General features: G+C 45.4%; 1 non-coding gene and 2 pseudogenes across 1 annotated transcript; all 3 read left to right on the forward strand.

Annotated features, from left to right (window-relative positions):
• The first annotated feature begins 265 nt into the window (after window positions 1-265).
• On the forward strand, window positions 266-816 carry LOC136466434 (uncharacterized; annotated as a pseudogene).
• A 2,945-nt stretch (window positions 817-3,761) lies between these two features.
• The window catches only part of LOC136465479 (putative disease resistance protein RGA4), a 66,671-nt pseudogene continuing 43,391 nt past the window's right edge, over window positions 3,762-27,041 (forward strand).
• Window positions 11,206-11,344, forward strand: LOC136468270 (small nucleolar RNA Z247). Its single transcript, XR_010761787.1, has one exon. It is a non-coding gene; the product is annotated as a small nucleolar RNA Z247 (small nucleolar RNA).

The raw sequence follows: 27,041 nt of genomic DNA on the forward strand, positions 1-27,041 counted from the left end.
GACGGCCCTCTGGCCACGGTGGGCGAGGAGGCGGCTCCACAGATGTACGACGAGGAGGTGGTTCCGCACACGTCCGAGGAGGGGGCAGGGGGTTTGACTTCCTCTGCAGCCTCCAAACCCTACTTGCGAGGTCCCAGCTAGCTCCCAAAGCGACCGATTCCTCCTCACCGCCGCCCACTGATTGCACCCGAGGGGGATAAGTAAGTAACTTCATATGTTCTTCATTTGATATGTTGAAAAATGATAATAAGAGCTAATAATAACTATTGTTAACCACTTGTGCAGGAATTGGATGCTTGTGGAGGAGGGGATCGAGGCTCGCAATGTCAATGGGATCCTGGGACTTCTGTGCAGGGAACACTTCCCTGGCCTGGTGTGGACGTTAGAGGATGGGGACCTAGTGGTACCCTCGTTTGACCAGTACACCCTCGTCGCCACCGACACTGAGCATAGAAACTTGGCGGATCGGGTGATTCAGGAGTTGTGGGTAAGCCTTTCTCGCACTACGGCCCTCAATTCATTGCATTCAATGCACATTCTTTAAACAAAATAATGGATACCTCGTGTCTTTATGCAGGACTTCTTCAGATGCCAGCCGAGACAGGAGGATAGGGCGTATCAGGTGGCTTACGCTTCCTGTAAAATGCGTGTCTCGGACTTGTATTACGAGGCCCGCCTCCAGGCGCACAGAGACTACAACGCCACCTTCCGTAATAGAAGAATCAACAAGACACAGGCAAGAAGGGAGACAGAGGTTCTTACCAGGGAGCAGTACCTACAGGTAAATAGAAAACATCTCCTATTGATTTCTTCTGAGATTAACTATGCCTAATTTGATCTTATGATGGCTTGTAGGTGATTCCAAACTGGTGCGCCACCCACCCCGATTGCTGGGCTGCTATAGTGGACAAATGGTTGGACGCGAACTGGCAGAGGGCGCACCAAGAGAAAAGCGAGCACCTATGATGATGCCAGGTGTACCTCACCATCAGGGCAGCGCCAGCCTCAGCAAGTATGAAAAGACATATGTAAGTCTCCACCATTTGTCTTATCTAGCCGCGCTCAGTTTTGCATTATTTCTTACCACATGTTGTTGTCTTTCTCGCAGTCGGCGGCGCACGGTGGCCAGCCAATTGGCCAACTCATGGCGTATGCTCTGGCCCACATGGGCCCGGTAAAGTCCAACATCGAGTACAACCCGATTGCGGGCCCAGAGGCGTACACCAACTCCAGCGTCCACACCCGCCTCACTTCTTACACGAAGGTGGCAAGGTCAGTCCACGGGCCCGCCTATGATCCGAGGACCGAGGAGCGCCTTGATCCTGAGCTCGTGATGAGGGTGGGGGAAGGCAAGAAGCATGGGCGTTTCTGGATTGGTGATGGCATCCTCGACACGGGCTCTACTCCTCCTATCTAGCACCTCCGAGCAGCGAGCACGAGCTCTAGCGTGCCCATAAGGCAACGACCGTCATCGGTGGCGGCACTCCAGGTAAGTATTCCAGTTTCATTCGTCGTTCTTTGTCATTTACATTCCTTAGCTATGCATTATTGAAACATTGGTGTCAAATGTTGCAGGCCGAGCTGCAGCAACTTCGGTCCCAGCAGGAGGCCCAGCTGGCTGAACGGGAGGCCGAGCGTTAGAGGCTATAAGCTTTGGAGGCCCAGCAAGCAGGTTTGCTCCAGTTCGTGCAACAACTTGGGCTGCAACAAGGTTGGGAGATCCCAGCCAACCTGCTTGCACCACCACCACCACATCGTCCAGATTCTACTCCGGTGAGTATGAGTACGGATGCTTTACTTTCTATGCTCATGCTTAGTGTCAAATCTAGTGATGGCCTTCGTGCCGGATTTGTTGATGTGTGGGCCTTCGTGCCGGGTTTGTTGATGTGTCGGCCTTCGTGCCGGAAATGTGGTTGTCGGTCTTCGTGCCGACATTTTTCTTGCAGGTTTTGGAAACCTCCCCGTGCAGGGGAGGTGCTGCCGAAATTTTCAACTTTTCTTTAAACTGCTTACATTTTTATCTTGTCACTCACGTGCAATCTCTTCTCTTTTGTGCAGCATCAATCGGGGGCGGCGTCGAACCATCTCGGAGGGTCGCCGGCATCACAAGTTGGGGCGTCGCAACCCTCACATTCGCCGTGAGCCACTTCCGGAGTCAGTTTTATGTAGGCATGCCTTTATGTATTGAACTTGTGAACTTTGAACTTGTGGTTTGTAATATATTGTGGATTTCGGACATAATTGATCGTTTGTGATATATATATGTGGTTTCTGATATATTGTGTTGAATTGTGGTTTCTAATATATATATATGCACTGTTGTTTACATGGAAAAGCAAAAAAAAAATTTGCTGTGGCTTTGCCAAGTGCAATGACCATTGCACTCGGCAAAGTTGGAAAAATAGCAGCAACAATTTCCCAGATTTGCCGAGTGGAATGGCCATTGCACTCGGCAAAGAAAATTTAAAAAAAATAAAAAATGCTTTGCCGAGTGCCTTGACAGTGGCACTCGGCAAAGAAAATTTTAAAAAAAATAAAAACAGTCTTTGTCGAGTGCCTCGGCGCTATGGCACTCGGCAAAGAATTTTGAAAAAAAAAAGAAAATTCTTTGCCGAGTGTTGCACTCGACAAAGAAATTAAAAAAAAATTAAGACAGCGTGAGCCTTCGGCCAACGGCCATCAATCCTTTGTCGAGTGCTAGCTTGACACTTGGCAAAGCCTTTGCCGAGTGCCTGAGATTTGACACTCGGCAAAGCAGGCTTTACCGTGAAAAGGTTCGACGGAGCCTCTTTGTCGAGTGTTGTACTCGACAAAAGATTTGCCGAGTGCATGGGTGTCTTTGCCGAGTGCATGGGGCACTCGGCTGCTGTAGTGGTTAGTTCCATCACAACAAGTCGATCTTTGGCGGCAAATAAACTTTGTTCCCTGCATATATGTTCAAGCGATCTTTGTCTCTTCCTTTTGTATTGCTATATAAGGTGGACCATAGCTTTATACATGTGTATAAAGCTACGGTAGGCATCCTTCCAAAGCAAACTTCCTTTTGCTCCCGCTGGCCTACGGTAGGAGTATTTGTTTATGACGCCATGACAAAGAGCTGGTGGCTTGTCGCTCTCATAGACATTTTTAACTCACCATCATCTATATGGGCCGGCCCTTATAATTTACAAATAATGCAACTTGCATAGATGATTAGAAGCGACATCTTTTTAAAATATACAATACATTTGCTTAGGTCAGTCTTAGTGAGAGTTTTATTAGAATTTTATTTGCATTTAATAAGCTGCCATATAAGCGTTTTTGATGATGCGACAATATTTTTAAGAAGCGAGAAGATGTGACTTTCATGTGGATGAAACTCTCTTGATACGATTACAAGTTATCTATGAGTCATAAAATTAAATGCCTATGAAACCATAGAATAAAACTTACCATTAAGAGTGAGTGTTTCATCCATATTTTATTTCGTGATATATGCAATGTCAATCTTGAAAACAATGCCACAAAACTCTCTACTGAGACGGGCTATTAACTTATTTTCCAGGCCTTGAACTCTGGGTTATGCATGGTAGGCTGCTTTTATTAGGATTACTATCAATTAATTAATGCCAATAGGCTGCTCGTTAACTTAAATTACAGTACTCAACAACCGGCCCGATTAATTAATATATTAGCGTTTGAAGACTGCTTTTGTAGTCTACACGCGTCTTCTATCCATGTACCCATCACACATTATCCGCTAGATGTAACGAAGAGGAAGCAAGCTGACTGCTACCTCTCCAGTTTCCAGCTACTATTATATTTCATCCTTTAGCTCTGCTTGGGGCTGCTCAAGATATGCAAAGGGCCATGACCTCCAGCTGATGAAAGAAGACTTCTTATATCCTCCTTTGCCATCTCATTAAACTTGCAGAGATAGCAGAACATACTAATCAGGTATCTCTGATATCGTGATGATTCTTCTCCTCTTGTTAAGCACATATGCTAGCTATAGTTATTAATTCAACTAGGCTACAATTTAACAGGCAGTGTGTTGTGTACTTCTGTTTGTTTTCTTTTATGTAGGCGCCAGTGTGATCTATTGGTTTTCCCTTATCCAAGTCATGAATTGATACTCCTCTATCATCTATTCGATACATAGCATTGGTTTCTCCAAGCCGTTGCTTTTCATCTCTCCATGGATCCAGTGCGTCGAGATCTTAAAGAAGTGACGGGTTAAACGGCTGGAATTGCCTCCACAGGATGATTACTGCTTATTATCAACCACCTTTCAGTACCGAAGGATAGGTCTTTATATTAAAGGTAAGACTTGTAAGTTGTAACTGTGCTTTAGAAGTTTAGATAATGCATAGTTAATTGCATACGTATTTCCATGACATATGACGACTTCTAGGCTAGTTTGGTAGGAAAGCCTTGGCAGTAGTAGCAGACGGTGGGCATGGAGTGGAGACCGGACAAAGACCGGGCACATGGATTGAGTCGGAGAGCGGCCGGGTTGGGAGGATTGAGTTAGGAGCTTCAAGAGACGGGAGAGGAGGCCGGGATTGGAGGGGTGAGTGGGGAGAAGGCAGGGAGTGGGGTGTTGCGGCAGCGGGAGGATTGGGGTGGGGAGTCGAGAGCTGGTTTTGTTTCATATATGTAGGGTTTTTTCTTGTGCACGCTTTAACAGCTTGTTGACTACATAGGTCATGCTTGTGCTAGCACTAGGGGCCAAGGCTGTGGCCCAGCCCAAGCATGACACTAGTCATCGCGTAATGTCGGCACGACCTGTTTAATTGGGGCGTGCCCCGTGCCGCATGTTGGGCCCGACCTATTTGACCATTTAGCCTTTCCAATTGTTCCATATTCAGCAGTTGTTTCAATTTCTAACAGCTTTGATAGTTCATGGTTACTGTTCATTATTCTTGCTAATTACTTGCTTCACTCATGAGTCATGATCCAAAATATAAATGGTTTATTCCCAGTGAATTCGATGGGTGTATAACTACCTAGTCAGAATGGTTAAAAACTACTTCCTCCGTCCCAAATTATAAGTCATTCCAACTTTTTTAGAGAGTTAAAGCATCTTAAGTTTGACCAAATTTATATAATAATAATATTTATAATACCATCTAAGAATCATTAGATTCTTCATTAATTATATTTTCATAGTATAACTAGTTGATGTCATAAATCTTTATAATTCTCTCTATAATTTTGGTCAAACTTGAGATGGTTTGACTCTCCGAGAAAGTTGCAATGAATTATAATTTGGAATGGAAGGAGTATTACACAAATACTTTGGTGACTTAAAATCTTTGTCTAGTTTTCTAAAAGCTTGATTATTCTCACTAAAGATAATTTAGCAAAAAGAATTTCGAATGCAGATTCGTCTTGCTGTTTTCGTAGCAACCCTGAAACCATTCGACATCTTTTCTTTGAGTGTGCTAAGTTTTTGTGGAGTGCAATACGAGTGGTGCTAGGAATTAACCCACATCGAAATGCCTTAAACCTATTTCATGTTTGTTATTCTTGGAGAAACAAAACTTTTTTTCCTTTTAATTGATTAGGTGTAGCAGCCGTTTTATGGTCAATTTGGATAACTCGGAATGAATTTGCTTTCGACGAATGTGGATCCAAATCTCTTTTGTAGGTTCTATTCATGAAATTCATTGGCTTCAATTTTGGGCCTAATTCCAACGGTGTGAGCTTTGACAAGAGCTTATGGTTTGTGTTATGGATGCCCTTTCATATTGAAATTAGGTCTTAATCTGAACATGTTTAAAACTAGTTTGTTCGACTTGTCGTGTTTAGTTGTAATAAGTTGGTCTAATTCCTCTCTGATAGGCATGAAGTGATACTCTTTCCATTATTAAAAAAGTACTTGCTTCAGTCACAATTCATTACATAATTTTAGTGTAATAACTTATCTGATTCTCTTGGTCGCAAGAGATTCTCTTGGTCGCAAGACATGAAACCGAATATTTTCCTTTATCTAAAAAAATAATTGCTAAGCTTTTCTACCCATAAGTGTTGACCAACAAGTCTAACAATTAATTTGTGTTGACACCGATTTGGGTCATACAATAGCAATGGCTAGCATGCCCAAGGTTGTACACGACTTTGATCAAAGCAATAACGCAGTGAATCGAAGAAACCGACTGACAACAAGCCGGTTAGCCCGATTTGAATCCCATTCTTCGCCCGGTAGACTCCCAAACGCCTCTTGGAAAGACTCGTTGGGCAGGGGCACATGGAGATTGTCTTAGGGTCGGCAAGGCTACCTAGAACGCCACCAAATCTCGTTGAGACTTGAGAGACATGACGAACATCAAGGTAGAGAGAAAGTAGGGCAAAAGGGTAGTTGTGTTTTTTTATAATTAGAAGTTGTATTCATCAATCAGTCGTGATTCTCTCGTTTATATAGAGGGTGGTGGTCTTATATCCCAGTAGAAAACAAGTCCAAAACGCAATCTCCAAGTGTCCCATGTCGAAAATAGATCCAAAACAAATTTGGAAATAAATCGGTTTGGAATAGGCAGGAAAACCAGCCTGTTTTCTCGTGGCATGTCCAGGCTTAACATAGGGAAACCAGCCAGGCCAGTTTGGGCAGGGCAAGCCCAATTTTGTCCATCCTTTGCTTATGCTTTGAATTTTATTGCACTAAATATTTTCTAATATAACTTTGACGCCAGGAACTTATTGGTATAGCCCAAACTTCCTGTTGGCACATTTTTGGTTGTTAACAATATGCTAAGCAATTCTAGGTGTCCCCACTATTTGTCGGAGTTGTTGTGTGGTCACTTGGTTTTCTTTTCTCTAATGATCGGGTGATATTCGTGAGTTATTTATTCTATCTTTTCAGGCACTTGATTTTTAAACTTCTCCCCTCACCTGGAGATCTTAAGGCCTAATTTGCGAGCAAGGGAAGCCAAACCCAGGGAGAGAAAACCTCCCATAAATAACTAAATATCTTATTCAAATAACATCCCTATTGGTTGCTCACCCTGGGAAAAGTCAGGGATCCAAACTAACCCTAAAAGTAATGATATGAACAAACTTCTTCTGCGAGATGATTAATACAGGTTCTTATTGTCAAACTCTTTTCCGCAGGTGGTTTCTACTTCTAGTAATCACTTCATGGCGACCATATTATTTCCTTTTGCGGGATCATGCATCCAAAAGCATCAAGAGATTATTACAAGTGAAGCAATCCAAATACTAGGAGTTAAACAAGAGATTAGTGATCTGCAGCAAACAATGACACAAATACAGTGTTTTCTCATAGATGCTGATCGGAGAAGGATATATTGAAGACTTATCGGTTAGCAATTGGCTTGGTGAACTGAAAGATGCAATGTATGATGCTGATAATATCATTGACTTGGCCAGATTTAAAGGCAGCAAGCTACTAGGAGAAAACCTTTCTTTGCCATCAAGAAAATTATCCGCATGCAATGGTTTTCCACTTATCTCTTGCTTTTCTAATACTTGGACACGTCGTGAGATTGCTATAAAACTTAGAACCCTCAACAAAAGAATAGAGAAGATCACAGAGTTAGGTACAAAATTCAAGTTTCAAACAGAACCTGTTGCTAATATTTTAGATCATAGAAAAACGTCCCACCTTATCGAACCAAATATTGTGGGAAAAGAGATTGTTCATGCTACCAGGACATTAGTAGGGTTGGTGGTGGAGCATAGGGAAGAGAAGGCTTACAAGATAGGTATTGTTGGAACAGGAGGAGTTGGAAAGACAACACTAGCTCAGAAAATATACAATGACGAAGGGTTAAAGGTTACTTTAAGAAACATGCATGGATCTGTGTTTCCCAACAGTACTCTCAAGTTGCTTTGTTGAAAGAAATACTTCGAAATATCGGAGTGCACCAAGAGCAAGGTGAAAGTGTAGGAGAGCTCAAAGGCAAACTTGCAGAAGCTAAGGAAAGAGCTTTTTGCTTGCGTTGGATGACTTGTGGGAGTCTGATGTATGGACCAATATGCTAAGAACTCCTCTACATCTTGCTGCTCAAGTAACAATTTTAGTAACAACTCGGCATGATACAATTGCAAAGGCAATTGGGGTGAGACATATGCATCGTGTTGAACTGTTATCAGACGAAGTAGGATGGGAACTACTCTGGAAGAGTATGAATATCTCCGACGAGAAAAATGTGTGCAACTTGCACGACATAGGAATTGAGATTGTTCGAAAATGTGGTGGCCTTCCTCTTGCAATTAGTGTTGGCCCACAGGATCACCGGCTCAGATGAGTGAACCACTCACCAGTCTTGCCGAGCACTCACTAGTGTTGCCGAGCACCCACCAGTTAAGTCGACCACGAACAAGCGTTGTCCGTCCCCACACATTATGGCTAGAGGTTGAAGAAGAGGGAGAACAGAGCATACACACACAGTACAAGACACCAGCGTTGGCCGAAGCCCTATATGGGAGATGGCAAATCTGAACTCTCTTTACTGAGTTTCCGTGGTAGTCTATTTATATAACTATATCCATCTAGTCTCAGTACAGCGCACATGCTGTAACAGTAACTAGATAACATACATGGCTGACTCTACACCGGCCTCTGCATGTGGCTACAGTGTTGCAGATGAGCCGTTCGGCGCCTGCACCTGTAGCGCGCTACAGTATCACAGCAGGGAGCCTTTTCGGTGCCGCCTTCCCCTTGTTGTGTGTTCACACAAGGAAATAGTAGATTATTCTAACAATTCTTCCCCTAATCCTACTGATGTCCCTTGTACCCCCTCCATGCCGATCATCTCCTTCAGCTCCGTGAGTCGAAGACGTCTGAGCGGCTTGGTGAGAACGTTCACGAGTTGCCGACCAGTTTCGACGAACTCGATGACGATCTGCCCTCCATCGACACAGTCCCTGAGGAAGTGGAACTTCACGTCGATGTGTTTGCTCCGGTCATGCAGAACCAGATTCTTCGCGAGGGCGATGGCGGGCTGGTTGTCCACCATAAGTGCTGGTGGGTGAGCTTCCACGCTGGTCAGCTCGCCCAGCAGCAGGCGCAGCCACACAACTTGGCACGCCGCTGTGGCCACCGCTATGTACTCTGTCTCGCACGTAGATAGCGCCACCACCTTCTATTTCAGCGACAGCCATGAAATTAGGGCCGACCCGAGGAAGACGAGCACGCCAGAGGTGCTCCATCGTCCGTCGATGTCCCGTGCTATGTCTACATCGCTGAACACAGTGAGCTGCAAGCTACTTCTACCAGCTTTTGGGAAGATGATCCCCTGATCTACCGTCCCCTTGACATAGCGTAGTAGCCGCTTCACCGCAGCCCAGTAATCCTCTCTGGGATCCTCCATGAAGCGGCTGACGTAACCCACGGCGAACGCAATGTCTGGCCTCGTGTGGACTAGGTAGCGCAGACCGCCGACAATGCTCCGGTAGAGTGTTGCATCCACATTCGCCGCGGTGCTGACCTTCGTCAGTTTTATCCGCTCCTCCATCGGAGTCACGCATGGCTTGCACTCAGCCATGCCGCCCCGCTCCAACAGCTTGGAGGCATATGTGCTCTGACCGAGCGTGAGTTACTCCTTCCCTTGTCTCACCTCGATGCCAAGGTAGTAGGAGAGTGCACCGAGATCGCTCATTCAAAAATGAGTCGTCATCTCACGCTTGAAGCCGTTGATGTCCTCCTTGCGCACGCCGGTGACGATTAAGTCATCCACATACACGTCGACGACGAGCACCTCCTTCCTCCGTCATCGCGTGTAGAGTGCGTGCTCGGTTGCGCACTGCTGAAACCCAAGCTCGCCCAGTGTGGCGTCAAGGTTGGCGTTCCATGCTCGTGGGGCCTGTAGCAGCCCGTAGAGCGCCTTGCGCAGTCGGAGCACCCTGTGCTCGTCTCCCTTGACGGCGAAAGCTGGAGGTTGCCTGACGAAAACCGTCTCCACCAGCTCACCGTTGAGGAAGGCCGATTTAACGTCCAAGTGATGGACATGCCAGTCCTTTGCTGCTGCCAAAGCTAGTAGCAAACGGACTGACTCCAAGCGCGCTACTGGCGCAAAGACCTCCTCAAAGTCTATGCCCTCGCGCTGAATAAAGCCTCTGGCAACGAGGCACGCCTTGTACTTGACAATGGCGCCGAGCTCGTCCCGCTTGAGCTTGTATACCCACTTTAGGCTGATCGGACGACATCCTAGAGGTGGATCGACGAGCTGCCATGTCTCGTTTTCCTCGATCGCCTTCATCTCCTCCAGCATCGCCCATCGCCAGTTTTAGTCATGCTCGGCTAGCACGAATGTAGGTGGTTCCTCTGCACTGATGAGCAGCAGCTCTTGGTCATTGAGCAACCGACCAACTAGTCCTGAGGACCCTATGTCGCCGACGATGTTGTCCAGCCTGCGGAACCGCACCTCCTCACATTCGTGAAAGGCATCCACGAACTCAGTGATGTCACTTGGGGGTGAGGCAAACTCAATCAGTGTTGACGGAGTTCCCTGTGTTAGATGATATAGGTTGTTGCCGTGTATCACGGCATGTAATCTTGGCTGTTACTATAACTTGTATGCTAAGTATAGAATAGATTAGATTAGATCAGGTGTATCAATTTGTTGTAAACCATTCCATGTAAGTGCCACGGCAGGGACTCTTCTTGTCATATATATAACAAGGAGCCGAGAGACCAGAAAGGGTCATCTCGTTCACCCTATTTCGTCTTACATGGTACCAGAGCCATACACGCCATAAACTTCATCCATGGCGTTTTCATCTTCATCTGCACAGTCTGCGGCGGTGTTTCTCGGTCTCATGTTCATCCATGTGACCGAGAAGCTGACCCAGAACAATTACCAATCCTAGAAATCCCAAGTCCTCACGGCGATCAAGGGAGCCCAAGCCGGGAAGTTCATCGTGACAAGAGCCGTCCCACCCGTCGAGTTCCTAGAGCCCAAGAATGAGAAAGAGCCACCAGTCTCCAACCCGGAGTACGAGAACTGGGTGGCCAAGGATCAATAGGTTCTGAGCTACCTGTTGAATTCGCTCTCCAAAGAGATCCTCGGTCAAGTCTCGGCTGAGGTGACTGCGTCGGCGGCATGGGCCAAGATAGAAAGCATGTTCGCGTCCCAATCACGGGCGCGGATCATCGCGACGCGAATGGCACTTGCCACCGCGTCGAAAGGTTCCTCCTCCATCAGCGACTACCTCACCAAGATGAAGGGGCTTGCTGATGACATGGCATCAGCAGGCAAGAGACTTGAAGATGAGGAGTTGATCTCCTATATTTTGACTGGTCTCGACATCGACTATGACCCAGTTGTTTCGGCGGTGGCGGCGCACGTCGAGCCCATCAGCGTGTCTGATCTGTACACGCAGCTCATTAGTCATGAGCAGCGCATGGAGTTGCGCAACAACAACAACGGCGGAGGACATCAATCCTCGGCAAATGTTGCGTCTAGAGGAGGTCGTGGTGGTGGAGGCTCTCCCCATGGCCACGGAGGGCGCAACGGCAACAATGGAGGACGCGGCGGTCGTGGTGGTGCTGGTCGTGGCAATGGAGGCCGTGGCCAGAACCCTAACACGTTTTTTGAACCAGGTGTGTACTGCCAACTTTGTGGCAAAGAGGGGCACATGGTAGTGCGTTGCTTCAAGCGCTTCAATCGTGACTTCACCGGGCCACCGCAAAGGAGTGCATCCGCGGCAACTAGCTCCTACGGCGTCGACACCAACTGGTACGTCGACTCGGGGGCAACCGACCACATCACCGGTGACCTGGAGAAGCTGACCGTTCGTGATCGTTACCATGGTGGTGATCAAGTCCATGCAGCGAATGGATCAGGTATGGAGATAGACCACATTGGTCATAGTGTGTTGCAATCCTCTAATGGCAAAATCAATCTACAAAACATCCTTCATGTGCCTAAAGCTAACAAAAGTTTGATCTCTGTTAACCGCTTGACTCGTGATAACAATGTTTTCATTGAATTTCATCCAAATTATTTTTCCATCAAGGAACAGCAGACGAAGAAAACGGTTCACAGCGGCAGATGTGAGCGTGGCCTTTATCCCTTGAAGCTGTTGAATAAACAAGAGCCTGGTGGTGTGAAACATGCTCTTGGTGTCGTGAAACTATCCAGTTCTTTATGGCATTCTAGGTTAGGTCATGCGTCTACTCAAGTTGTTCAGAAAATAATTAGTCGTCATAAACTTCCTGTTTCCAAAGATTCAAGTCATCAAGTTTGCAATGCTTGTCAGCAAGGCAAATGTCATCAATTGCCTTATAATCATTCTAGTACTATTTTGTCAAATCCTATGGATCTTATTTTTTCTGATGTGTGGGGGCCGGCGCCTACTTCTGTAGGACGGCATACATACTATGTCAGTTTTATCGATGATCACACTAAATTCATTTGGATCTATCTGTTGCGACAGAAATCAGATGTTTTCAAGTGTTTCACCGAGTTTCAGCACTTAGTTGAGCGACAGTTCAATAAGAAAATTAGATCTATTCAAACCGATTGGGGGGGGAGTACCAATCCCTAAATTCCTTCTTTAAGCGGATCGGACTAGTTCATCGTGTTTCCTGTCCGCACACACATCAACAGAATGGTGCTGCAGAAAGGAAACATAGACATATAGTCAAAGTGGGTTTAACTCTCCTTGCTCATTCGAGTATGCCTCTGAAATTTTGGGACGAGGCATTCCTTACTGCTGTTTTTCTCATCAATCGGCTCCCATCTAGAGTTATCAACAATGAAACCCCCTATGAGCGCTTGTATGGTCATACACCTGACTATAGCTTTCTACGCACTTTCGGCTATGCGGTTTGGCCAAATCTAAGACCATATAACGCTCATAAACTTCAATTTCGTTCCAAACGCTGTGTGTTCCTCGGATACAGTAATATGCATAAGGGGTTCAAGTGTTTAGATCCTTCAAAAGGTCGTGTCTATATCTCTAGAGATGTTATGTTTGATGAATCCATTTTTCCCTTTTCCGAGCTTCACCCAAATGCTAGAGCAAGACTTCGCTCCGAGATTTCTCTCTTACCAGACACATTGCTCAATCCAAATGCCAGTTTTGGGGATGCAACATTACTTGACAATGTTCGGTCTACTCCTATGCCTACCGACTCTGCTATGAGTTTTACTCGAAATCCTGATTGTGCAGGTGAAAACGGGAGTAAAAATGATCAAGAAATCAACACAAGGCGTCGACATCTCATGTGCTAGGATAACGCCAAAAATTGCACAGGATCTGAGGCTGATCCGGCGGCGGGATCGTCTTCGGGATCGGCAGCATCCGATCTGTTGCCGGGTCCGATCGGGGTGCCAACGTCCTCGCCTGGTGATGCGTCTGCGCTCGACGGCGGATCTTCCGCGCCCCAAAACGACGGAGCTCAAGTTAATTCACAAGCTGTTTTGCCACAGCTTGATCCGGCCACGGGAGACTAGCACGCCGACCGGATCTACTGATCCTGGAGCAAGCGGATCATCTACATCAGCTGATCCTGTGGCCGCGCCTGCTCAACGTCCTGTTACACGTCTTCAGCGAGGAATCAGTAAGCCAAAGATTTACACTGATGGTACTGTATGTTGGTGCAACAATATTGTATCATCTACAGGTGAACCTGCAACACTTGCTGAAGCACTGGGTGATCGAAATTGGGTTTTAGCTATGGATAGTGAGCATCAAGCACTACTTCATAATAGGACTTGGCACTTGGTTCCACGCCCTAAAGGGAAAAATATCATAGGTTGCAAGTGGGTTTACAAAATTAAGAGGAAAGCAGATGGGACAATTGACAGGTATAAGGCACGATTAGTGGCAAAAGGTTACAAGCAACAATATGGTATAGATTATGAAGATACTTTTAGTCCTGTTGTTAAAGCTGCTACTATACTACAAATCTTGTCCATTGCTGTCTCAAGAGGTTGGTCCTTGCGACAACTCGATGTGCAGAATGCCTTTCTTCATGGTGTGCTGGAGGAAGAAGTTTACATGCAGCAACCACCTGGTTATACTGATAAGTCACATCCCAGTTATGTGTGTAAATTGGATAAAGCTTTGTATGGAATGAAATAGGCACCAAGAGCATGGTATGCACAGCTCTGTGGCAAGCTGAAAGAGTTGGGGTTTCAGTCATCCAAAGCAGATACATCCTTGTTTTATTATAATAAAGGAGGACATACTTTATTTGTTCTTGTTTATGTGGATGACATTATAGTTACTAGTTCTTCACAAGCAGCTACTGATGTTCTACTAAGAGATTTGCAGGTAGAGTTTGCACTCAAAGATCTCGGTGATTTGCATTACTTCCTAGGTATTGAAGTTAAGCGGTTGGAGGACGGTCTGATACTCTCACAGGAGAGATATGCAACCGAGATACTCAGCAAGGCTGGTATGAGGAATTGTAAACCGATCAATACTCCTTTGTGTACTTCGGAGAAGCTAAGCATTACTAGTGGTGACAAGCTCGGGGAGGAAGATTCTACCAGATACAGGAGTATGGTGGGAGCTCTACAATATCTCACTCTTACTAGGCCTGATCTTTCTTTTGCAGTTAACAAAGTGTGCTAGTTCTTGCATGCACCGACTACTGCTCACTGGGTTGCTGTGAAGCGAATCTTGCGATATGTGTGTGGTACACGCAACATGGGTTTGAAGATAAGAAAGTCAAAGTCCATGCTGGTGAGTGCCTTCTTAGACGTAGACTGGGCTGGGTGTGTCGATGACAGGTGATCCACTGGTGGCTTTGCAGTATTCTTGGGGTGTAATTTAGTCTCCTGGTGTGCACGTAAACAAGCTACAGTCTCACGGTCCAGTACAGAAGCAGAATATAAGGCACTTGCAAATGCTACGGCGGAGATGATGTGGGTTCATAAGGTTTTGCAAGAATTGAAGGTATCCCATCCTCCTGCGGCAAGGTTGTGGTGTGATAACCTTGGTGCTAAGTATTTATCAGCAAATCCTATCTTTCATACTAGGACGAAGCATATTGAAATAGATTTTCACTTCGTCCAAGAACGGGTTGCTCAGAAATTGCTTGATATCAGATTCATAAGCACAGCAGATCAGATAGTAGATGGTTTCACAAAGCCACTGTCGGCAGCCAAGCTACAGAGTTTTCGGTTCAATCTCAACCTCAGAAGTGGCTGAGATTGAGTGGGGGTGTTAGATGATATAGGTTGTTGCCGTGTATCACGGCATGTAATCTTGGCTGTTACTATAACTTGTATGCTAAGTATAGAATAGATTAGATTAGATCAGGTGTATCAATCTATTGTAAACCATTCCATGTAAGTGCCACGGCAGGGACTCTTCCTGTCATATATATAACAAGGAGCCGAGAGACCGGAAAGGGTCATCTCGTTCACCCTATTTCGTCTTACACCCTGTTCCGCCGGAGTGCTCGGCATAGCACCTGGAGTGCTCGGCGCCCTGGTTGTAGTGCTCGGCACTACTTCTGGACAGCTCGTCACTACTCCTGCAGTGCTCGGCACCACTGTAGGAGTGCTCAGCCTCAGTCTTGGAGTGGTTGGCACCACTGCAAGACCTCTTGGCTCTGGCACGGGAGTGCTCGGCACCCGTCCAAGAGTGGTCGCCACCACTGCAGAACCTCCCGGCACCACTCCTGACATGCTCGGCATCCCTCCAGGAGTGCTCGGCACTCCTCCTGGAGTGCTCAACACTCCTCCTGGAGTGCGCAGCATCCCTCCCGAAGTGCTCGGCACTGCCCTAGGAGTGCTCGGCTCTACGACCCACGCGGAGACAAGGTACTTGTCTCGTGCGACGTCGTATTCGACGAGAAGGCGGCTTGGGACTGGAGCAGTCTGAGCACAGGGGATCATCGGCTTTGATACTACTTGTTGGCCCACAGGATCATCGGCTCAGGTGAGTGAACCACTCACCAGTTTTGCCGAGCACCCACTAGTGTTGCCGAGCACCCACTAGCTAAGCTGACCACGAACAAGCGTTATCCGTCCCCATACACTATGGCTAGAGGTTGAAGAAGAGGGAGAACATAGCATACACACACAGTACAAGACACCAGCGTTGGCGGAAGCCCTGTATGGGAGATGGCAAATCTGAACTCTCTCTACTGAATTGCCGTGGTAGTCTATTTATACAACTCTATCCATCTAGTCTCAGTACATCGCACATGCTGTAACAGTAACTAGATAACATACAGGGCTGACTCTGCGCCGGCCTCTGCAGCGGCTACAGTATCGCAACAGGGAGCCTTTTTGGCGCCGCCTTCCCCTTGCTGTGTGTTCACACAAGGAAGCAGTAGATTATTCTAACAACTAGGACTATGGCTACTGTCCTAGCAACAAAGGAGACAACAAAGAAGGAATGGCAGAAGATTCTAAGCAATGATGCATGGTCTATGAGTAAGCTCCCTATTGAACTGAGAGGTGCTTTGTACTTGAGTTATGACTACCTGCCACAAAAGTTGAAGCAATGCTTCCTTTACTGTGCTTTGTATCCTGAAGATTGTTCAATGCAACGTGGTCATCTTGTTATGTCTTGGGTTGCTGAAGGCTTTATAGAAAAGCAAGAGAACCAACTAATGGAAGATACAACAGAAGAATATTACTATGAGTTGATCTCAAGGAACCTCCTCTTACCAGATCCTTTGTATGCTAACCAAAAGTGGTGCAAAATGCATGATCTATTAAGACAGCTTGCCCATTATTTATCAAAGGAGGATTGTTTCCTCGGAGACCCACAGTTGCTGGAGGGTACCATTGTATCTAAACTATGACGTGTGTCATTTACAACAGACAAGGAAATGGTTGTTTTCCCAAGTGTGGATAATCAACAACGCAAAGTGAGAAATATAATAAGTTTTTGTGACAAGTCACTGAAAATTGAACCTTCAATGTTCAAAAGATTTCTATATGTTCATGTTTTGGATATCAGCAGGTCAAATATAAAAATAATTCCAAACTATATTGGAAGTTTGATTCATCTGCGTTTGTTCAATCTTCTGGGTACTAGTATAACTTGCCTCCCTGAGTCCATCGGTTCATTAGAAAACCTTCAGGTACTGAACTTGCAGCAGTGTGCTGATTTGCACAAGCTTCCTCTAGCAGTCACTCGATTATGCAACCTACGGCATCTTGATCTTAAAAACACACCGATAAATCAAGATCCAAAAGGAATAGGCGGATTACAGTTTCTCAATTGTCTGGAAGGATTCCCTATTGGTGGTGGTAATGCAAATAGAACTAGAATGCAAAATGGATGGAACCTGGAAGAGTTGGGCCCTCTTATGCAGTTGAGGTGCCTTGATATGATTAAACTGGAAAGAGCACATCATTGCAGTACTGATTCAGTACTAATAGACAAAAGGTATCTCAAAAGATTATCTCTAGTGTGCACTGAATCAACAGATGAACCACATTCTAAAGATTCTGTAACCAAAATTGAGAAGACCTTTGATTCGCTAATCCCTGCGCACAACCTAGAGGATCTTCGTTTTGTGAATTTCTTTGGTCAGAGGTTTTCCAACTGGCTAGATAGTGCTGCCCATTTGCCTTCACTGAAATATCTGCAGCTCCTAGAATGCTAGTCATGTGTGCATCTTCCAGCAATCGGTCAGCTCCCAAATTTGAAATATCTAAGAATCAATGGAGCAACTGCGGTTACCAAGATTGGGCTTGAATTTGTTGCTCTGCACTGGGTACAGAGGCAGTAGCTTTCCCCAAGCTTGAAACGTTGCTCATCAAGGATATGCCCAACTGGGAGAAGTGGACCTTTGCTGAAGAAGAAGAACAACAAGCAAGTACAGCGGGTAAGGAAGGGGGAGAGGATGGAGCTGCTGCAATCCAAAATCCATATAACAGGGGCATGCCGTTGGATATATTATGGGCTTGGCCCATATAATATTTAATAAAGCAAATAAAACTCTATGGTCCGTAACATTAAGCGTCGTATGGTTTAATACCGTACAGAATTTTGACTAAACGTTGACTCAACTTATTTGGTTGGAAATTATCCATCTTAATTGAGAAGCTGAGAAAATGACACAAGAGTGCCACACACGCACGCGCCGCCGCCGCTGGCCGGGCCGAGGCCGTGGGCGTGGAAGGCAAGGCGACGAGCGAGCGGACGGGCGGGCGTGGCTTGCGCCACTTGCTGTCTCTTCGTGTCTCCGTCTCCTGAGTTCCTCGGTTGGCTTTCTCCCTCCCCGCCGCAGGCATAAAAGTAGAAGTCCTCCGTCAGTCCAATCTTCCCTTTCGCTTCTGAGAGACCACATCTCAGCCGTCCTTTGGTTTTCCCCGTCCCGTACCTCTGCGCACAGAGCAACGGGAGAGCAGGTGCCTCCGAAACCCTCGTCCGCCTATGAACCTTGCACGGGGTGTGCGGCGATTAGGTTTTTGGGGAGCGATTTCGCGACTGCTCGTCCACATCGCAAACGTCTTCTTCCTAGTGATCGCTCGCGGAACAACAAGGTGTCTTCTTCCTGGTGACCATTCGTGGGACTGCACTGCGAACACCTTCCTACATCGACTGTGGTCCACGACTTCGAGTAACGCACTATGTCTGGTGCGAATGGAGCCTCCGATGCCCTCGGCATGGGACCCTCCGCTGGGTACACTCTTAACTCTCTTATTACCGTACTTTGCGTACTTACTGTATCGATCGATATGTCATACTTGCATGCTGTAGCGTTTGTTAGTGATATACACATACACATATATGTCGTCACGAACATGCTGATGTTTTATTTCTGAATTAAATTGACCATGAAAATACCTAATTATCTAACAATCCAAAAACCTAATGTTAGGCAATTTTTATCAGTGGTTTTGCTGCTGCTTTGAAGCCGAATATTTTTTATGGCAAGAATTTCATGATATGGCGTGCCAAGTTGGTGTTGTGGTTGACTGCTATGAACTGCTATCACGCCGCATAGGAGGAGCCTGAACAATTTACTCCTAAGGAGGAGCAAAAGTTCTTGGCTACCGATAACCTGTTTTGAGGCACCGTGATTAGTGCACTTCATAGTAAGTATGAGAAAAACTACATATCTTGCACATCAGGCAAAGAATTATGAGATGCTCTTGAGGCAAAGTTTAGAGTTTTTGATACTGGTAGTGAGTTGTACCTTATGGAGCAGTTGTATGACTATAAAATGGTTGAAAACCGTTCTGTAGTGGAACAGGCTCATGAGATACATGCGCTAGCAAAGGAACTAGAATATTTTCCATGTTTGTTGCCCGACAAGTTTGTGGTCGGCGGTATAATCGCTAAGCTGCCACCTTCTTGGAGAGATTTTGCTATTTCTCTAAAACACAAGAGACAAGAGTTTAGCGTGGCTGAGCTTATTGGATTTCTTGATGTTGAGGAGAGGGCGAGAGCAAAAGACAACCGTGGAAAAGGAGTTGAGTCTTCCGCTGCCAATATGGTGTAGAAGAAAAACTCATTTGCATCCCGTAATAAAAAGAAGAAGAACATGTAAGAGAACAACAATACAAAGCCTAAGCAAACTGTTCAGTTTAAGAAGAAAAACAACAAGAAAGGTGGAGGTTGCTTTGTTTGCGGGAGTGATGAGCAGTGGGCAAGTGCATGCCCAGATCGCAAATATAGGCAAGAAAAGAAATCAGCAAACGTGGTGATTAGCGAGACTGGAGGAGGAATATCTGGGTATGGTAATTCTTTACCTTTTGTTCTTTTAGTTTATCTTTCACCTGAGTGGTGGATGGATAGCGGTGCTAATATTCATGTGCGTGCTGTTGTTTCTTTGTTTACTTCTTATCAGGCTGGCGGGACTGGAGCCTTGCTGATGGGAAACAATTCGCATGCACGTGTTCTTGGTGTTGGTACGGTCGTTTTGAAGTTTACTTCAGGAAAGATGATGCTATTCAAGAACATGCAACATGTCCCCTCCATCAAGAAGAATCTTGTTAGCGGTTCTCAAATGTGTCGCGATGGCTTTAAAATTATGCTTGAGTCCAATAAGTGTGTTGTGTCGAGACATGGAACATTTGTTGGAAAATGTTATGATTGCGGAGGCTTGTTCCACTTATATTTGCTTGATGATGTGTGTAATAAAGTAGTGAACAATGTTAATGTTTCGGATTAGTCGAATATATGGCATTCACGACTTTGTCACATTAATTTTGGTTGTCTCATGCAGCTTACAAATCTGAATTTAATCTTAAAATTTAACTTAGTCAAAGATTCTAAGTGCCAGGTGTGTGTGCAATCGAAGGCGCAAGCCTCACAAGGCTACTGAGCGCGAGGAACTTGGCACCATTAGAACTCGTTCATTCTGAAATATGTGAAATGAATGGAGAATTGACTAAAGGCGGTAAATGACACTTCATGACATTTATAGATGATTGTACTAGATTTTGCTACGTGTATTTATTGAAAACTAAAGATGAAGTGTTGCATTATTTTAAAGTCTATAAAGCTGAGGTAGAAAATCAACTTGAGAAGAAAATCAAACGTTTGCGGTCCGATCGTGGGAGGAATATTTCTTAAATGAATTTTCTGAGTTTTGCGCGGTGCATGGAATTATTCATGAGAGGACGCCACCATACTCACCACAGTCCAATGGGATTGCAGAGAGAAAGAACCGCACTCTAACTAATTTGGTTAATGACATGTTAGAGACTGCGAGACTATCTAAGGAATTGTGGGTGAGGCTATATTGACAGCGTGTCATGTCCTGAATAGGGTGCCCACAAAGAATAAAGAAATTACACCATTCGAGGAATGGGAGAAGAAGAGATTAAATCTCTCTTACCAATGAACTTGGAGTTGTTTGGAAAAGGTGAATGTGCCAATAAACAAAAAGCAAAAGCTTGGACCAAAGACTGTTGATTGTGTTTTTCTTAGTTATGCTATTCATAGCGTGGTTATAGATTTTTAATTATAAATTCTAGTATTCCTGAGATGACTGTTGATACAATCATAGAATCTAGAGACGCTACATTTTTTGAGATTGAATTTCCCATGAAAAATGCACCTAGCACGACTGGTCATGAATTTATAATTCTCCATGAGCATGAAAATTTTACTCCGATAGAACAAATTGAGGAACCCTATATGCAAAATCCTGAGGAGGATGACACTATAGTCACTAGAAAAAGTAAGAGACAGAGGACTACAAAGTATTTTGGTGATGACTATATTGTGTACCTTGTGGATGACACACCAACGACCATTGAAGAGGCATATTTCTCTCTTGATGCTGACTTATGGAAGGAAGCAGTATGGAGTGAGATGGATTCTATTATGTCTAATGGAACTTGGGAAATAGTTAATCGTCCTTATGGGTGCAATCCTATAGGGTGCAAATGGGTGTTCAAGAAAAAGCTTAGGCCTGATGGTACTATCGAGAGGTACAAGGCAAGACTTGTGACCAAGGGTTATACTCAAAAGGAAGGTGAGGATTTCTTTGATACTTATTCATCGGTTGTCCGATTGACTACAATTCAAGTTTTGCTTTCCCTGGCAGCCTCTTATGGTCTTATCGTTCATCAAATGGATGTTAAGATAGCTTTCCTAAACGGAGAGTTAGAGGAGGAGATCTATATGGATCAGCCGGGTGGGTTTGTAGAAAATGATCAAGAAGGCAAGGTATGTAAATTATTAAAGTCATTATATGGTCTAAAACAAGCTCCTAAGCAGTGGCATGATAAGTTCGATAGAGCTCTAACATCTGCTGGCTTTGTTGTGAATGAAGCTGACAAATGTGTATACTATTGGTATGGTGGAGGTGAAGGAGTTATTTTGTGCTTATATGTTGATGACATACTGATCTTTGGATCCAGCCTCAAAGTGATTGAGGAGGTGAAGGGATTTTTATCTAATAATTTTGAAATGAAAGATTTAGGAGAGGTTGATGTTATTCTTAATATCAAGCTTCTGAGAGAAGGTGATGGTGGGGTAACTCTGTTACAATCCCACTATGTGGAAAAGGTGTTGAGTCGCTTTGGGTTTAGTGACTGTGAACCTGCTCCTATACCTTATGATCCTAGTGTGCTATTGAGGAAAAATTGGAGAATAGCAAGGGATCAATTGAGATATTCCTAGATTATTGGTTCGCTCATGTATCTTACTAGTGCAACAAGGCCTAACATCTCATTTGCTGTGTGCAAGCTGAGCCGATTTGTGTCAAACCCAGAAGATGATCACTAGCGTGCTTTTGAGAGAGTGATGCGCTATCTAAAAGGTGCTATGAGCTATGGTATTCGTTATACCGAACACCCGAAGGTGCTGGAAGGCTATTATGATGTCAATTGGATCTCTGATGCTGATGAGCTTTATGCCACAAGTGGATATGTGTTTTTGCTTGGAGGTGGTGCTGTTTCCTAGAAGTCTTGCAAGCAAACTATCTTAACGAAGTCTACAATGGAAGCAGAACTCACAACTTTAGACACCGCTGGCTCTGAGCCTGAGTGGCTTCGTGATCTCCTTATGGATTTACCGGTTGTTAAAAAACTCATACCAGCTATTTCTATGAACTGCGATAACCAGACTGTGATTACGAAGGTTAACAGTTCTAAGGATAACATGAAGTCCACAAGGCATGTTAAGAGATGACTAAAATCTGGTAGAAATTTGAGAAACTCCAGAGTAATAGCATTGAACTATGTTCACACGTCTAATAATCTGGTAGATCAATTCACTAAGGGTCTGTCACGCAATGCGATAGAATGTGCATTGAGAGAGATGGGTTTGAGACCCATATGAAATTTACTATAGTGGTAACCTATTCTATGTGATCGGAGATCCCATGAAGTAGGATGGTGAAACAAGCTAGTAGTAAATTGTGAGGAAAGATCCTTAGTAAGACTCATTTCTGATGCATATCTTTCTTTTCTGTAAGGTAGGTTGGTTTTTACCTTAATGTGTTCCAAGTGGCTTGCTAAAGCAAAGATATTGTCATATAGAACATCTTTTGAGGAACACACCTATATGAGTCAGACTGCTGGTCACAGTCTATGAGATTGGGGTGGTCTCTAAACACTCATGAAGGGCACTGGAGTATGACTTATATGCTTCAAATAGAGGGGATGTCTTTTGCAGCCTAGTATCAGCTAAGGACTTTAGTGACATTCACCTCACACAAAACTATCAATTCAAGGCTTAGTCCATTATTTAGTTGTGACTGAGTGAAATTATTGCTCTAGATGGATGTTCAACTTAACAGTCTCCATCGAAACACTGGTATATAAAAGAAATGTGATTCTAAGACTACTTTGTTATAAACCCTAAAGTTTGGTGGGGATCGTTGGATATATTATGGGCTTGGCCCATGAAAGGATCAAGATGCCCAAGAGGGGGTGAATTGGGCTAATTCTAAATTTCTTTGCAATAAATAAATCATATGGTTAGCCCAATTAACCCCTTGTGCCTAGAAAGTGTTTCTAATTGTTCTACTGCACAAAAGACTTGCAACCTAAATTCCAATCCTACTCTAGTATGGCCATTCTATGAATGTAAAGACACGAATTGAATTGCTCAAAGTAAATGCTCAAAGTGAATAGAGAAGGAGGAACGCGGCGATGTTTTGCCGAGGTATCGGAGAGTCGCCACTCCCCACTAGTCCTCGTTGGAGCACCCACGCAAGGGTGTAGCTCCCCCTTGATCCGCGCAAGGATCAAGTGCTCTCTACGGGTTGATTCTTCGACACTCCATCGCGGTGAATCACCCACAACCGCTCACAACTTGAGTTGGGTCATCCACAAGCTCTCCGGATAATCACCAAGCTCCCAATCACCACCAAGCCATCTAGGTGATGGCGATCACCAAGAGTAACAAGCACGAACTCTCACTTGACCACGACAAGCCTAATGAGAAGGTGGATGCACACTTTGCTACTCTTGATCTTCACTAATGAGGGCTCTCTTTAGGATTCTCAAATCTCAATCACCTCACTAGGACCTTGTTCTTCTTGGCACTCTCTAAGGTGTTTCTCAGCTGTTAGAATGAGCAAAAGTACCCCCACATACGAGCAGAGGTTGTATTTATAACACCGGCTAAAAACGAACCGTTATGTGCCTCTGCGGGGTGACCGGACGCTCCGCTCATGTTGACCGACGCACCGGTCAGTACACCCCGAACTCCAGTTGTTAAGAGTTGACCAGACGCTGGCAGCGTCTGATCAACACTAACCGGACGCGTCCGGTCAAGTTTTCCCCTCACTGGAACCTTACTGATGTCGATCAGGACTCTGGACCCCCAGCGTTCGGTCACTTGCATGAGCAGCGTCCGGTCAGTATTCGAAACCTAATCAGCGTCCGGTTAGCATTGACCGGACGCTGTCCTGATCAGGATTCTCCCTCTCTAGGACCTTACTAGGAGTCGATCGGATGCTGGCCCTCAGCGTCCGGTGACATGACCTTGTAGCGTCCGGTCACTTCCAGATGCTTTCACCTTGGTCAAATGAACTGACCGGACCCTGAGCCCGCTGTCTGATCACACCGGAGCCAGCGTCCGATCAGTATTTGAACCCTCCATTCACTTCCAACTCTCGAACATATGTGAATGAAGTTTGCTCCATTGGATCAAAGGGTTGTTGTGGAGCTACCTAGTGCTAGTTTTAACAAGTGTGCACCACACCTAACTCACTAGACTCACCTAGGTCAAGCTACCCGTTCATACCCCCCTTAATAGTACGGCCAAAGGAAAAACAAAGTCCTAAACTACTCTAAGTGTCTCTCTAACTCCAAACGACACTTAGAACTAGTCCATCCTTAACCTTGTCGTCCATCCTTTGAAAACCGAAACGATTTCCATCGTAGGGGCATGACAACCATGATTGCCCAATCAATCTCCATTGTCGTGACCTAACTCAATTGTTTCTGCAAAACACACGTTAGTCACAGTAATCACATATTGTCATTAATCACCGAAACTCAACTAGGGGCCTAGATGCTTTCAATCTCCCCCTTTTTGGTGATTGATGACAATACTACCTCGAGTATGTGAAAGAGATGAGGTTTTTAACATGCTTGGTTCATATAAGCTTTTGGCAATAAGAACAAAAGTGTTAGACAAGCTTATATGACCCAAGCCAACATGATGTACTCAAAAGATATGAAATAAGCATGAGTACAAGAGAGAAGCTCATTTGCATCGGAGTAAAACGCGGAAGCAAAGGCAAATGAGCAAAACACAAGTGATATGACATATAAGGAATTCAAAGTAGAGAGCACACATGTCATATATCACGATCACATAGATATCACTATCACATAGATATAGTAGTAAACATGAATGCATAATGTATCACACACACAAAAGCATAATAGTGTATCTCACACATAAAAACTCCAAATGTAATAGATAAGCTAATATAATAACTAAGCTCCCCCTAAATAAGTAGCTCCCCCTAAGCCTAACATATTCAAACCCTCTCCCCCTTTGGCGTCAAACACCAAAACCTAAGGGTCGGTCGGCGGGGCTGCAGCGGACGAGCCGGGCGCTGAGGTACGAGGAGCGAGGTGGAACTGGGTGCCATCATCGTCTGATCCTGAGTTTTGGGCTGTCTGACCCTCTATAGCTGGTAGTGATGCTGAAGTAGTCTGGGTCAGATTAGGAACTGGTGCTGCTGTAGGATGAGCTGGTATAACTGAAGCAGCCGACTCTGATGATGCCATGGAGGAAGGGAGCGTCTCTGTCGTCGCTGTGATAGGTGTAGCCATAGAAGGACCTAGAACATGCAGGTATGGAGGAGTGGGCTGCCCTGTCAACTCACTGAAGGAGGCTCCAAGACTCCTGGAGACTGAAGTGTCTGGCTCAAGCAGCGACAACATCTGTGCCGGTGTGAAGCCTGTCTGGAGTGGTGTGAACTGCGGGGCTACCACTGGCGAAGCGAACCACTGGGACACCTACTCTGTCGGTGAAGCATACTATGCTGGTGACTATCCCTGACTCTGAAGCCCACTGGGCTGTAACACTAGAGTGATCGAAGTGGTGGTAGGCTGACCAAGCTGGGGCGAAGCCTATGGCGGTGGGGCCCCAATCGCTGTCACTACATGCTGTATGAATCCGAGAAGCTGCTGCTGCATGAGGATCTGCTGCTAGTGCATAGCCTACTGCTGCTGCTGTAGAGCCTATGTCTGCTGCTGAATGACTAGCTGCTGGCACTAGAACTCATCCTGCCAAGTCTGGAACTGAGCAAATGTAGCAGCTGTCTCCTGAGCCTGTCGTGTCTGGTCCTGCCTCATCTGCTCAAGTATAGCCAAAAGAGCAGGGTTTGTCTATGGGGTAGGTGGCACTGAACTAGAGCTTTCGGCCTCAGCATCATGTCATCGTGGAGGCATCTGAGGAACGGGCTGGTAGTCATCATCAGAACTGTCACTGGGCTCGCTAGTGACCAACCCCTCCTGAGCAAGCTGCTCCTCCTCTGTGGCTGCAATACCCTTGATAATATCATCCTTCTGGGCTGCAGTCTCTGGCACCTCTGGACGATGGCTCGGCTGGCTAGGTGCCTGTGGTGTACTGTGGCGAATCATCCGAGTCAGGTTATAAGCAGGAAACTCTATAGTGGCACCACTGTACTCAGCAATCATCTTAGGCGACTTAATAGTAACTGCTCTATGGATAAGGAATGTGACCCAGTGAGCATAGGGTAGCAGCATGTGACCTCTGAAGCCCTCAGCTATAGTGTCCTCCATCTCTGACAGAAGAAGATCCCAGATATCAAAGACTGTCTGCTACATCAGAGAGTTGAGAAGCCAGAGCTGTATCTGAGTCAATCCCTCTCTATATCCCATCCTCGGAAGTAAAGTCCTCCTCATGATAGCCTCAATCACTCGAGTAGTGGGAGTGAGATCACTGGGTTCCTCCTCGACCCCTCGCCAAAGGGCTCTGTGAAGCAGTGACGAACCAAGTCTGTAGGAGGTACCATACCACCATGAGGGCGTCTGGGGGGTACGGTCTATCCATAGCACACCTCATGGAGCCTGACTGGCTACTCCTGAAGCCTAAGAATCTCCCTGACCCTGGTGCTCGTCAACCGGTAGTCTCTGCCTCCGAATGCAAAGTGTATAAATCTATGATGTGGGTCAATCCATAGAGATGCATAGAACTGGCGAACCCAAGATGGAACATATAAT

The sequence above is a fragment of the Miscanthus floridulus genome, chromosome 7 (genome assembly GCF_019320115.1).
Source record: "Miscanthus floridulus cultivar M001 chromosome 7, ASM1932011v1, whole genome shotgun sequence".
In the NCBI taxonomy this organism is placed as follows: Eukaryota; Viridiplantae; Streptophyta; class Magnoliopsida; order Poales; family Poaceae; genus Miscanthus; species Miscanthus floridulus.